General features: G+C 42.9%; 1 long non-coding RNA gene across 1 annotated transcript; it reads right to left on the bottom strand.

Moving 5' to 3' along the window:
- Positions 1 to 1,126: 1,126 nt before the first annotated feature.
- On the bottom strand, positions 1,127 to 4,568 carry LOC140471504 (uncharacterized). Its single transcript, XR_011957054.1, has 3 exons — positions 4,453 to 4,568; positions 3,937 to 3,990; positions 1,127 to 1,730 (listed from the first exon to the last, which is right to left on the bottom strand). It is a non-coding gene; the product is annotated as an uncharacterized lncRNA (long non-coding RNA).
- Between the last annotated feature and the right edge of the window lie 7,522 nt (positions 4,569 to 12,090).

Here is a 12,090-nt window from a genome sequence, read left to right as displayed (position 1 = left end):
CAATACTCTGACCAATAAAGGAAAGCATACCAAACGCCTTCTTCACTATCCTATCTACCTGCGACTCCACTTTCAAGGTGCAATGAACCTGCACCCCAAGGTCTCTTTGTACAGCAACTCTCTCTATGACCTTACCATTAAGTATGTAAGTCCTGCAAACATTTGCTTTCCAAAATGCAGCACCTCGCATTTATCTGAATTAAAGTCCATCTGCCACTTCTCATCCCATTGGCCCATCTGGTCAAGATCCTGTTCTAATCTGAGGTAACCTTCTTCACCGTCCACTACATCTCCAATTTTGGCATCATCTAAAAACTTACTAACTGTACTTCTGATGCTTGCATCCAAATAATTTATGTAAATGACAAAAAGTAGAGGTCCTATCATCGATCCTTGTGGCGCTCCACTGGTCATAGGCAACCAGTCTGAAAAACAACCCTCCACCATCATCCTCTGTCTTATACCTTTGAGCAAGTTCTGTATTAAGTGGCTAGTTCTCTCTGTATTCCATGAGATCTAACCTTACTAATCAGTCTCGCGTGGGGAACCTTGTCGAACACCTTACTGAAGTCCATATGGATCACATGTACTGCTCTGCCCTCATCAATACTCTTTTTTACTTCGTCAAAAAACTCAATCAAGTTTGTGAGGCATGATTTCCCACACACAAAGCCATGTTGACTATCCCGAATTAGTCCTTGCCTTTCCAAATATATGTACAACCTATCCCTCAGAATTCCCTCCAACAACTTTCCCACCACCGAGGTCAGGCTCACCGGTCTATAGTTGTCTTGGAGTTTAAGGGTGTTTCAGGGAGAAGACTATTGTATATACTAACAGAGATATGGAAGACTGTAGTGACTGAAGACGTTTAAATATGTAAGCGGACTTCTAGGCTCTGGAGGCGACGTAGACAGGAAAACAATGGACAATGCCAGGTTGCTGGGTTGGAGACAGTTACACAGGTGGGGACGATTGCACAAACTGAAAGCGGTTCTATTGTTGGGACGGTTGGTGGGGTTGGGAGGGGGTGTTGAGGGTGAAGTTTACATAGATTACGTTTGAAGAATTGGAGAAGAATAAGGAGATTACATTTTTTTTCACAGCTAAGGAAGATTGTCGGAGCTGGAGAAGTTTGCACAGATAGGGAAAGAAGAAGAGGTTAAAGACTAATACAATGACATGGAGGGTGATGTTGGTAGGAGGAGCTTACAGGGAGAAACAGCACTGTCAGGGTTTACCGGGATGAACGAATTTAGTATTTACTGGAAAAATGTATGGATTAGGGTGTTAGGGATTGGAGAACCTGACAGAGACAAAGAGCATTGTGTGATATAGAGGAGATTCCAAACAGAGACAGGATTATTGGGACTGGAGGATATTACAGAGCTCCCTAATACAACATGGGGCTGGATTGATGCCTGGGACCTCTGTGCTGTCTCAGTGAGTACAGCAGAGGTGAGAGCAGGACTCTCACAAGATGGTGGGAATGAAGCCTAGAATGTTGCTTTTCCTTGCCGAGAACTGTGTCTACGTCCTGTCTTCCACGTCGGAATATAGAAGGCCAGTAACTCCTCCCTGTGCTGTTTACTGTGAGTGATCTTTTCGGCTGCAGGATTTACTGAAGGCTCCAGATCGCACTCTCCATCTCTCTCTGGCTGCCCAATTGTCTTCAATGTGGCAATGAATGAGAATTACGAATTTGGCGAAGTCAGGCACATCCTGATTACCTAAAGGAGAGAGAAAAACAGACAGAATGGCAAATTAGACTGAGGTAGTGAGGATGACTCATGTCGAGTAGCACTGAGTCCAACAGACACCTGGAAAATCCCAGTCTCCATCCCTGGCTTGTGCTGCTCCGTCAGTCTGGAGTGGAGAATTCCTTTGGCTCAGAATCGTAGACCAGCTGCAGGAGTGAGAGGCGTTGACAGAGGCAGCAATTAGACCCACACAGTGAGGGATACCACATGGAGAGAGACTGAGTGATATCACCAGAGTGCAGCAGGTTTTCAGAATCAAACCATTGTGTCAGAAGGAGTGGGTCTGATGCAGTGGGAACTGTTACCAGTTCTAAGGGAGAAGTCAGCTATTTTATTGGGATGGTACAGTGGTGGAACCAGTGCCCTGGTCAATCATATGACCAGGATTGTGCAGAGTGCTTGAAACTGGCACCCATGAGAAGGTATAGGGCTCAGCTGAAAGGAAATCCGAATTCCACGGGGAGAGATTAAAATATTGAAACAGGGGGACGTGGTTGGGGACAAACAGAAAGAAAGAGGAAGGAAGTGAGTTCAACTAATATTGTACACCAGCAAATATGTTTGTGACAGGAAATAGTGATAAAAAGTAAATTACTGTTTCTAAATTTGGATGAAAGAATTATTTGCACTAAGGGATATGCACGTGTGACTTGTGATTTCTATCTACTCACCATCAGGGAGACATGGTCACAGGGTGAACAAGAAGGTGGGGCATTAATATTCACAGCTACATAACATTGTGGAAAGTCAGGCAGAATGGGAAGAAGGATGGGGATCTCTCATCGTTAGGGATAACAATGGGATAATCAAGAAAATATGTGGCCTTAGATATTCAATCAGTCGTAGACAAAATTCTGGGTAATAAGGGTCAGAACACAGAAGTGCAAGAGCAGTGTTAAGGCTCCTTTACAGCATTACATTGTGAGACACTGGATTAACAAGGAATTATTTGAATTTGTAACAAAGGCATTGGGATAACAGTGAGGGGATTCAACTTTCCTCTCTCATTATCGCATTGGTGATGGGTCACAGATTACGCTGACTATCTCCCACGCTCCGTGGGAGTCTGTAGGTGGCTGTACAGACTGATGTGGCCTCCCATAGACTCTGCAACACTTGGGGCAGAAAGTGGCCGGGTGAATGAGATGGGTGCGGCTTTTGGCTGACAGCACGCTCCTTGTGCTGTTTTCTCCTGGAATCTCCACAGTAAAATCCAAACACTTTTTGTTCAGATCTCCCCCATCAACTGTGATTCCACATAAACGGCCTCATTGACCTTTCAGGGGCTTTTTTCTCTCCCTCGCTATACTTTAGCCCCTGTTGAACCTTGTCAAAATGCCGCTGAAATTTTAAATATTCCCCACCACCAACAGCCTCCCACAGCCTTATCTATTCTGCCAGTTATGCTCATACCAAAATATAGAATACAACAGATTTAAAAATATTCTGCTTCTAAAAAAACATATTTCCCCCATTATTTCTCAGTGTCCAGTTATCATTTATTGTCATATCCTTTATAATCCAGTTCAGCATGTTCCCGACTTGCTGTCAGGCTAACACCGTTTGGTTTCAGGCTGATTGCACAGAGGGTTTTGATCAGCATGTTCAACACAGCATCTTGCGTCCATTCCTGTGCTGCATTGTTCCACGTTCTATTATGCATCAAGGAAGTATCTCGACCAAGAAAAGACTCGGGCCACTCAGGGATGAAAGAGAAATGAAAGGGGTTGTTGGGGAGGGGGATTGGTAAGGACAGGGAAGGGGAGGTGAGGCGGTAAGAACAGGGAAGGGAATACAGTGTGTAAGAGGGAGCATGAAGAATAAAAGCAAGCAGGAGTATAGGAAAGTCTGAGAGATGTTTGTGAGGGAGGCCACATAAACGAGTGGAATAAATTAACATCACATAGCATAGGGACATGCAGTGATAAAACCCTCATTTGAACATGACTGGAAGGAATAACAAAAAACTATCACATCGGGTTAAAATCCACATTACTAAAGGTGGTGCAGGTTGGACAATGGAAAAGAGATTGTCATGGAGGAGAGGGCTTAAACAGAGCAATGGATGGACATGGATTCAGATCCACAGTAAAGGGATCACACCAGGGCCTGACCAATGAACCACAGCAAAGCAAGTTCAGTATTGGATTATAGATGAATGCTCAATATTATTCACCTCTGAACCAACTTCATTGTCCTTCAATGTAAACTCTCCGGCTGGATTTTTTAGCTGAAAAGATACCACAGAACTGAAATCAGAGAAACACTTCAGTTTTCATTACTTCTACTACTCTGCAAAATGAGATGACAAAAGACACATGTTGAGACACTTTCAGAATAAACAAATATATCTCTTGGTTTGAGTGCTAAACATCCACTTGTTAAAGGAGTTTCCAAAATCCACCATCATCAACTCAGGACGGGAATTTACAAAATGATTTGAGAGATCTCGTACTTTAATGACAAGGTTATGTTGTAGAGATGATTTGAGAGATTTGATATATGCATCCCATTTTAAGATATTTTTCTAACTACAAATTCTGTTTTCCAAAGATTGTTTGGAAAACAAAAGGTTGGAATAAAAAGAAAAAAAGTTATTCATGAACAGAATCAATTTTCTGTAATAACTGAATTCAATTGCGGGTGCAGCGAGCCAGCATGCCCAGCAGTCCTTAAAGCCCTCCATACTCACGACAGGCGAGGGCAGCACATTGGCAAAACCGACTTTATCTCCGTTGGAAATGGGAAGAGATGCGTTTTTGCACATGTTAAGGCTGCAGGAGCTGTCGAGCGTTTAAAAACCCTTTCAGCGAGAAGCGACTACGTTGAAAAATAACTTACAATTAAATGTGTCGCAGTTCCGAGATGAACAGCCACCATCTTGGCCAGGGATCTGGACGCATGCACATACGGGTCCGTGACGTCACAGTGCCGGGCGAGGCCGAAGGGTGACTCATGCAGATGCCGAAACTCTGAGAGTCAATCAGACAGTGCTAGAGGAGGTCAGCAGGGTCTGGCAGGAGATGTGGACGGAGAAACAGAGTGAAACATTACAGTCCTGTGTGGATTTTCTTCAGAACCCATTACCCGGGTGCTGCAGTGTCCTCGGCGATAGCTTTTATCAGTTTCACCCTCAGGTGATCTTTGAAACAAACAGCAGTCTCCCTGAATCTCTGGATTTTCTGCAGGAGACTTTTTAACGCACATGCTCAGATGCGTCATATCCCACTTGTGAAGCAGATGGTGCTTGAGAATCCAGGCCTTCTTAGTTCGAGGGGAGTTCCTCAGGGTCTTTTCTTTGGCCGAGCCTACTTCAGCTGCTTCGCCAATCACTTTCCCTTCAGAAGTAGGGATCTTGGTTGACGATTGGACAATATTCAGCATCATTCTCAACTGCTCATATACTGATGTGCATATATCAATGTGTTCAGGTTGTACGTTTGCTCGCTGAGCTGGTAGGCTTGCTCTCATTGAGAACAATCTTACAACCTGAACCTCAACCTGAGCTAAAACTGTTCTCAAAAATCGCATACCCATAAGCAGCAAGACCGGGCCAGCATCTAAAATTTGCACAAGTGGCACGGAACAGTCGTATCACATCTATGCCTGGCAAAGACCATCTTTAACAAGAGAATATCTGAGTATCCCTTGTTGACATTAAACAGCAATATTATTGTTGAATCCTCCATGAGCAACATTCTGGGGTGTAATGTTGACCAGAGACTGAACAGGAGTGACCATACCACTTGAGACAAGATCAGGGCAGAGGCGAAAAGTCTTGCAGCTCTCAACTCACCTCTTGACTGTCTTCCTACAAGATGAAAGTCAGGTGTGATACGGAGTCCTCTCCATTTTCCTGGTTGAATGCTGTTTCAACAACACAAGAAACTTGTCAACATCTGTAACAAAACAGTACTCTTCATTACCAATTACCTTCACCATTCCCTTTCTTCACCACTGATGTAAAGTAGCAGCAAGAGGTATCATCTCTTCCGTAACATTCTTCTGGATAATGGCCTGAACTATTCACCAGTTGGCTACGTACATCCCACAACGGGTTTGCACCTCAGGACACACAATGTCACATAGGTGTTGGGAATAACAACCTGAACTATTCAGGAAGGGTCCGTTTTGCTTTTGATGGTGGCTTTTGCATCTTTTGGATCATTTGGGATAAGATGGAGAATAGAGGAAAGTAGACTTTCTGAAATTGGATTTGTTAGTTCTGAGATTTTACCCTGTATGGACTGCGATAATATTTGAAAATCATTTCACAAAGAAATAAATTGAAAGAATTGAAGAGGATTGTTTCAATTCAAACATGATATAAAGATCCAACAGTCACGAAATTCATTTGGACGTAAAGGGAACATGTTTATCTGGTATGTCTGTAAGCAAAGATTTCAAACAACATAGTGAGTGGTGAACCATCAACGCACGCACGCACACACACACACACACACACACACACACACACACACACACAAGAATGCGAGCGTTCCTCTGAACTGACTGCAGAAATTATTTAACATTAACCAGTTAACATTTTTAAAAAAAACAGACAGAGAAGACATAAATATGTTGTGTTTCTGTGAAAGGATTCAACAGATATGTGAGGAGATCAGCACCATGGAAATGTCTGGATTGTGAGAAGGATTGCAAATTCCCAGACCATCTGGAGGCTCATCGACACAGACATTCTCAGGAGACACCGTTCACCTGCTCTGTGTGTGGGAATGGAATTACTCTGTCATCCAGCTTCTTGTAACACCAGTGGGTTTACACCGACAAGAGACCTTTCCCCTTATTGTGGGGAAAAAAATCTTTAAGGTCTGTCAAGATCTTAAATTCAATGGTCTTTAATTAACATCACACTGTTCCCATGGGGGAGAAGTTATTTAGCTGTTCCATGTGTGGAAATGTATTCACTTGGGGGTCCAGCTTCATGTCACACAAGCGTCTTCATCATTGGGAGAGAAGCTTTGTCTGCTCCATTTGGAAGGAATAAACTTTATAGTTCAGCCTAATGTCAACTGTTTAGTTGACACTGGGGAGAGACCAATCATCTGCTCTGTGGGTGAGAGGGATTTACTAAATCAGCAAAGCTTCAAATACACAGGGTGGCCATTCTAGAGAGAGTCTGTACGCTTGCAGTGAGTGTGGGAAAGAATTCACTTCATGACCTGTACTCTGAGCATAAGTATATTAACACCTTTTACCTGCTCCTTGTGAGGGAAAGGGTTCATTCGATTCTTATACCTCAGCTGGTATGGCTTTGTTCACACCAATGAGAGAACAGGTAAATGGTATGACTGTGAGAAGAGTTTTATGAGTAGCAATGATTTAATGAAAGACCAACAAACACATTGTGGGAAGAGGCCATTCACCTGCACTGTGTGTAGCAAGGGATTCAATTATTCATTCCCACACATGGTACCCCAGTGAGTGGGCATCGGTTTAGCTGAGTTTGGTATGTTATTGGTTGGCAGAGCAACGTGATGCCAACAGCATGGGCTCAATTCCCGTTACCAGTTTGAGGTTACCCTGAAGGACTCTCCTTCGCAAAATATTCCCACTCCTGAGGTCAGGGGGCCCTCTGGTCAAATCACCATGAGTCGCTTTTCTCTCTTTTAAAGAGAGCAGTCCCTATAGACTGCTAAGACTATGGTGACATACTCATTCCAGTGAGGTCTGGTGTGATTGTATTCTGCTGTTATTGCATCTAGAACTGAACTGTGTTCATTCTGCCAGCAGTGGATTACTGCATTGGATGTGAATTATCTCTTGAACTGAACTAGTGTTTAATTGTTCAGGTATCAATCACAGATTTTTTTTCAACCATGATTTCTCTTCCATGAGATGAGACTGGTAGATATCCATTTACTGCCCTGTTCTTGAGTCTTTTATTCATTGCTAAGGCTTAGTTTGCATTTATAACTAAATTTTCATACATTCAGGATTTGTGAATGTGCTTCATAGCAACTGAAGTCATTGTGAAGTGTTGTCACTGTTGTGGAAGATACAGCGGATAGGTTGTGCCGATGTGCAGTGGGAACCCAGTCCCACAGTGAGAGCACGTGAATGATTTCTCATCAGTGTGAACACATTGATGGGATTTCAGTTCCTGGGAACTTATAAAGCACTTCCCACACTCTGGCATTTAAACAGTTTCTTGTCACTGTGAACCCGTTGGTGTATCTGCAGGACAGATGAATTAAGTGCATCTTTTCCCAAATTCAGAATGCCAATGTGAATTCTCTGGTGCCTCAGTGAATTTGATTACTGAGAGGTCCTTCCCCACATTCAGAGCAGGTGAATGGCTTCTCTCCAGTGTGAAAACATTTGGATTTCAGCAGGTTTCTGGAATCAATTAATTTCCTCCCACACACAGCAGATGAGTGGTCTCTCCTCTGTGTGATCTCTCTGCTGCTATCTCAGCAGACTGAATGACTGACTGTATCCTTTCCGACAGTTACAGCAGGTGAACGGCCTCTCTCCAGTGAGTTCGCAGATGTAAAGTGAGATCAGATGTTGGCCTGATCCCCCTCCCACTTTGAAAACACTTGAATTGTATCTCATCAGTCTGAATATATTGATGATGCGTCAATTCCTGAGACCTTTTAAAACATTTGGCGCACTCTGGACAATTAAATGGTCTCTCCTCAGTGTGAACCCACTGGTGTAACAGTTGGTTAGACAACTGAGCAAATCCTTTCCCACACTACGAACAGGTGAAACGTTTTTTATCCCAGTGTGGCTGTACTGATGAATTTGCAGAGTAGACGGTTAATTGAATCCTTTCCACTGTTAACTCACTTCCAGTTTCTCTCCAGTTACATATTGAAAAGACAGAAGATTGGCTGAAGCGCCGCTCACAGACAGACCACGGGATGGGTTCACTCACCTGTGAATGGTGTTTTCTCCTTTCATTCTCAAAGGTCGATGAGATTCAGGCGACATCAAACAGAGCAACTCCATCAGATTCTGATGTGATGCTTCATTTCAGTTTCCCAACTGCAAATCTTCATCTTTAATATTTCTAAATTTAAAACAGAAATAGTTCACTAAGAGATAACTTTTAAAAACACCAAAGCAGAAAATTTCATTCCGCATTTGATGTGGATATTCCAGATAAGGTCAGCATTTATTGCCCGTTGCTAATTTTACTGGACAAGGTGACGATGGGCTACCTTCTTGAACAACTGCTGTCCATTTACTGTTGGTAAACCCAAAACACAAAGAATGCAATTTCAAAATTATAACCCAGTGACACTGGAGAAATGGCAAAATATTTCCAGGTCACAATAGTAAGTGGTTTGTAGGGTTTTCCTATCTATCGGCTAACCTTTCCTTTTAGATCCAAGTGGTTGTGAGTTTGAAAGGTACTGTTTAAGAAGCTTTGGTGAATTTCTGCAGTGTATCTTGTGGATAATGCTGACGGCCTGTCTGAGTGTTTGGAGGTGAAGGAAGCGGATCTTTATCGATGCTATGTCAGTAACGTGGTTCTGATCAATTCGGCTGCTCTCTTCTGGATGTTGTTGAGCAGTGCCATATTGTTGGAATTGCACTCAGGAGTCCTCAAGAAGATCATGATTGAAATTTCTCTTGCTATTTCGATGCTGCCTTATCTGCTGTGCTTCTCCTGCGCAATGCTTTCTCAACACTTCACTCATCCAGGCAAGTAGGGAGCATCCCATCGTGTTTCTTACTTATGCCTTGTAAAGTAATAAAAGATTTTTGGGAAAACAACCCAAAGAAAGAGAAGAACAGTTGGACAAAGGAGCGGATAACAATCAGGTTCAGAGAGTGAATAGCTGTTAATGGAGACTGCTGGTCACTAAACATAGGTGGAATCTAATAGCAGGTTATCTGACAGATAGGCTTCAGGGAATAAAGAAGTGTGTTATTCGCTGTAGAAATCCCAGCCTCTGACCTGCTCTTGTAGCCACAGTGTTCATATGGCTGGTGCAGTTAGTTTCTCATAGAGACTGTGACTTTCACAGCACTGAAAGAGGCTTTTTGACCTATTACGCCAATGTCAAGCATCAAGCATCTATCCACTCTCACCCCATTTTCCAGAACTTGGTTTATAGCATTATGCGCGGTGGTGCTTCAAGTGATCATTGAAACATATTTTTAATTCCACTAGCTCCAGCAAAATGCCATCACCATACACATATTCCACTTCCATCCTTTGTCCACCTTCTGCAGGGAACATTCCCTCTGGGACACACTGGTGCATTCTGCCTTCACTCCCAAAACCTCCCCCCACAGGCCATGGAATCTTGCCCTGTAATCTCTGACGAGGTGACCCATGCACACATACACAGCAGATAAGAACGAGGAGCAGGGTTAGGCCATCCGGCCCTTTGAGCCTTCTCCAGTATTCGATAAGCTCATGGCTGATCTTTCCATGGACTCAGATCCACTTACCCGTTCTCTCACTGTATCCCTCCCTTCCTTTATTGTTAAAGAAAATCTTAGCTTTAAAAACGTTTCCTGAAGTAGTGTTAACTATTTCACTGGGCAAAGAATTCCAAAGATTAACAATCCTCTGGGTGAAGAAGTTCCTTCTCAATTCAGTGCTGAATCTTCTCCCTCTAATCTTGAGACTACGCCCTCTTGTCCACGTTTCACCCGCTAGTGGAAACACCTCTCCACCTTATGCACTGAATTCACACTGTTCCAACTTTCAAAAAGTATACTCAGCCTTCATCACAGTGTGCCAAAGGCAACTGTCGGCTGCCCGTGTGGTATACGAAGTCCCTTTCTGACATAGATCTGGGCAGAGCTGCGTTTTCACCGTAGAGATCATCAGCCCCTTTAGACAAAGGAATTCAGGTGTTTGCCTTCATATTGGCATTAGTAAGAGTTCCACACTGAGTCAGTGTTTGTAACATGGAGAAAAACAAATCACAGTATGAAGTTTGGGCTGAGTGTTGTTTATCTATCATTTTGAATATTGTTTCAAATTTGCAGTGCTTATCTTTAAATGCTTGTTCTTGAAAGTGGTAGCAGATGGAGTGCGGGAGGTTGAGGGGTGACATTATGGAAGTTTATCAAATCATGAGAGGTATGGATAGGGTGAATAGCCAAGGTCTTTTCGATAGGATAGGAGACTTCACACATAAAGGACATAGCATTAAGGTGAAATGGGGAAGATTTAAAATGGACGAAGGGGCAACGTTTTCACACAGAGGGTGATATGTTTATGAAATGAGCTGCCAGAGGAAGACTGGTAGAAGCAAGTACAGCTCCAACATTTCAAAAACATTTGGACAAACATATGAATGGGAAACTTTTAGAGGCATGTGGACCAAATGCAATCAGATGGGACTGTTGTAGATTGAAAAACCTGGTCAGCATGGGCAGGTTGGAGCAAAGGGTCTGTTCGTATGTGATATGACTGTATCAATGCAGAAAGCGGTGAAAAGGGAAGAAAGGATTTAATGCAAGAAAATTGGCAGGAAACATAAAAAACAAGCATCATAAACTTTCCTGTGTACATAAAAACAGTCCAAGATGGCTGTGTGACCTTTGGTAGAAATGAAGTCAGGAAAGTATATTGAGGACATTTGGAGGCTGTGACTGGGAAATTGGCTCAAGGGAACAGGCAGATAATTTACACCGGTATTTTACATCATTCCTCATGGGGAAGACACTGAAAGTACATCAATGATATAGGCAAAATGGTGATAGTAAGGAAGTTCATGAACCATGCCTAACGAAAGGAACAAGGTTTCTAAAAAGCAGATAAGAGTAAGGGTAGACACGTCAGCAGCAATTCTGAGTTGGTTTTAAAAGAAGTGGCCACAGGCTTGGGATCATTGCTCCCCCTCTATCAGATGTTAGTTCTGCTGTTTGTTTAAGTAAGCAGTAAGTGCAGTAGCTTTAATGGGTTGTCATCAGGTTTGGTTATACATGGTTCTGACACTGGCATGTTCACCCACGCTCGTGACTGAACCATAGCTCAGCCTCATGGTAATGGTAGATTGCAGGATTATCCTGGGGGAAAAGTTACTGATTGTGGTTGAATATAATTCTACTGCTGCTGCTGCTGTTATGATTTCAGCATCAAATGAATGCCCAGTTTGAGCTGCAATATCTGCAATGCAATTCTGCTACATGTCCCCATTTCATACCGGGACCCATTCACCCATCACCCCTATACACAGTGACCTACCCTGGTTTCTGATGTAGGAACACTTCTTTTTTTATTATTACTTTCATCCTGTTAGGGTCTCTTAATGATGTCATGATGCAATTTATCACATTTCTCAAAACCATGTAACGTTTTCATCTGAATCTTTTACCCTCCAGTAATATCAGC

Source organism: Chiloscyllium punctatum, unplaced genomic scaffold (assembly GCF_047496795.1).
Source record: "Chiloscyllium punctatum isolate Juve2018m unplaced genomic scaffold, sChiPun1.3 scaffold_91, whole genome shotgun sequence".
Lineage (NCBI taxonomy): Eukaryota > Metazoa > Chordata > Chondrichthyes > Orectolobiformes > Hemiscylliidae > Chiloscyllium > Chiloscyllium punctatum.
Note: the sequence above shows the minus strand (reverse complement) of the source record. Positions and strands in the feature narration are given on the sequence as shown.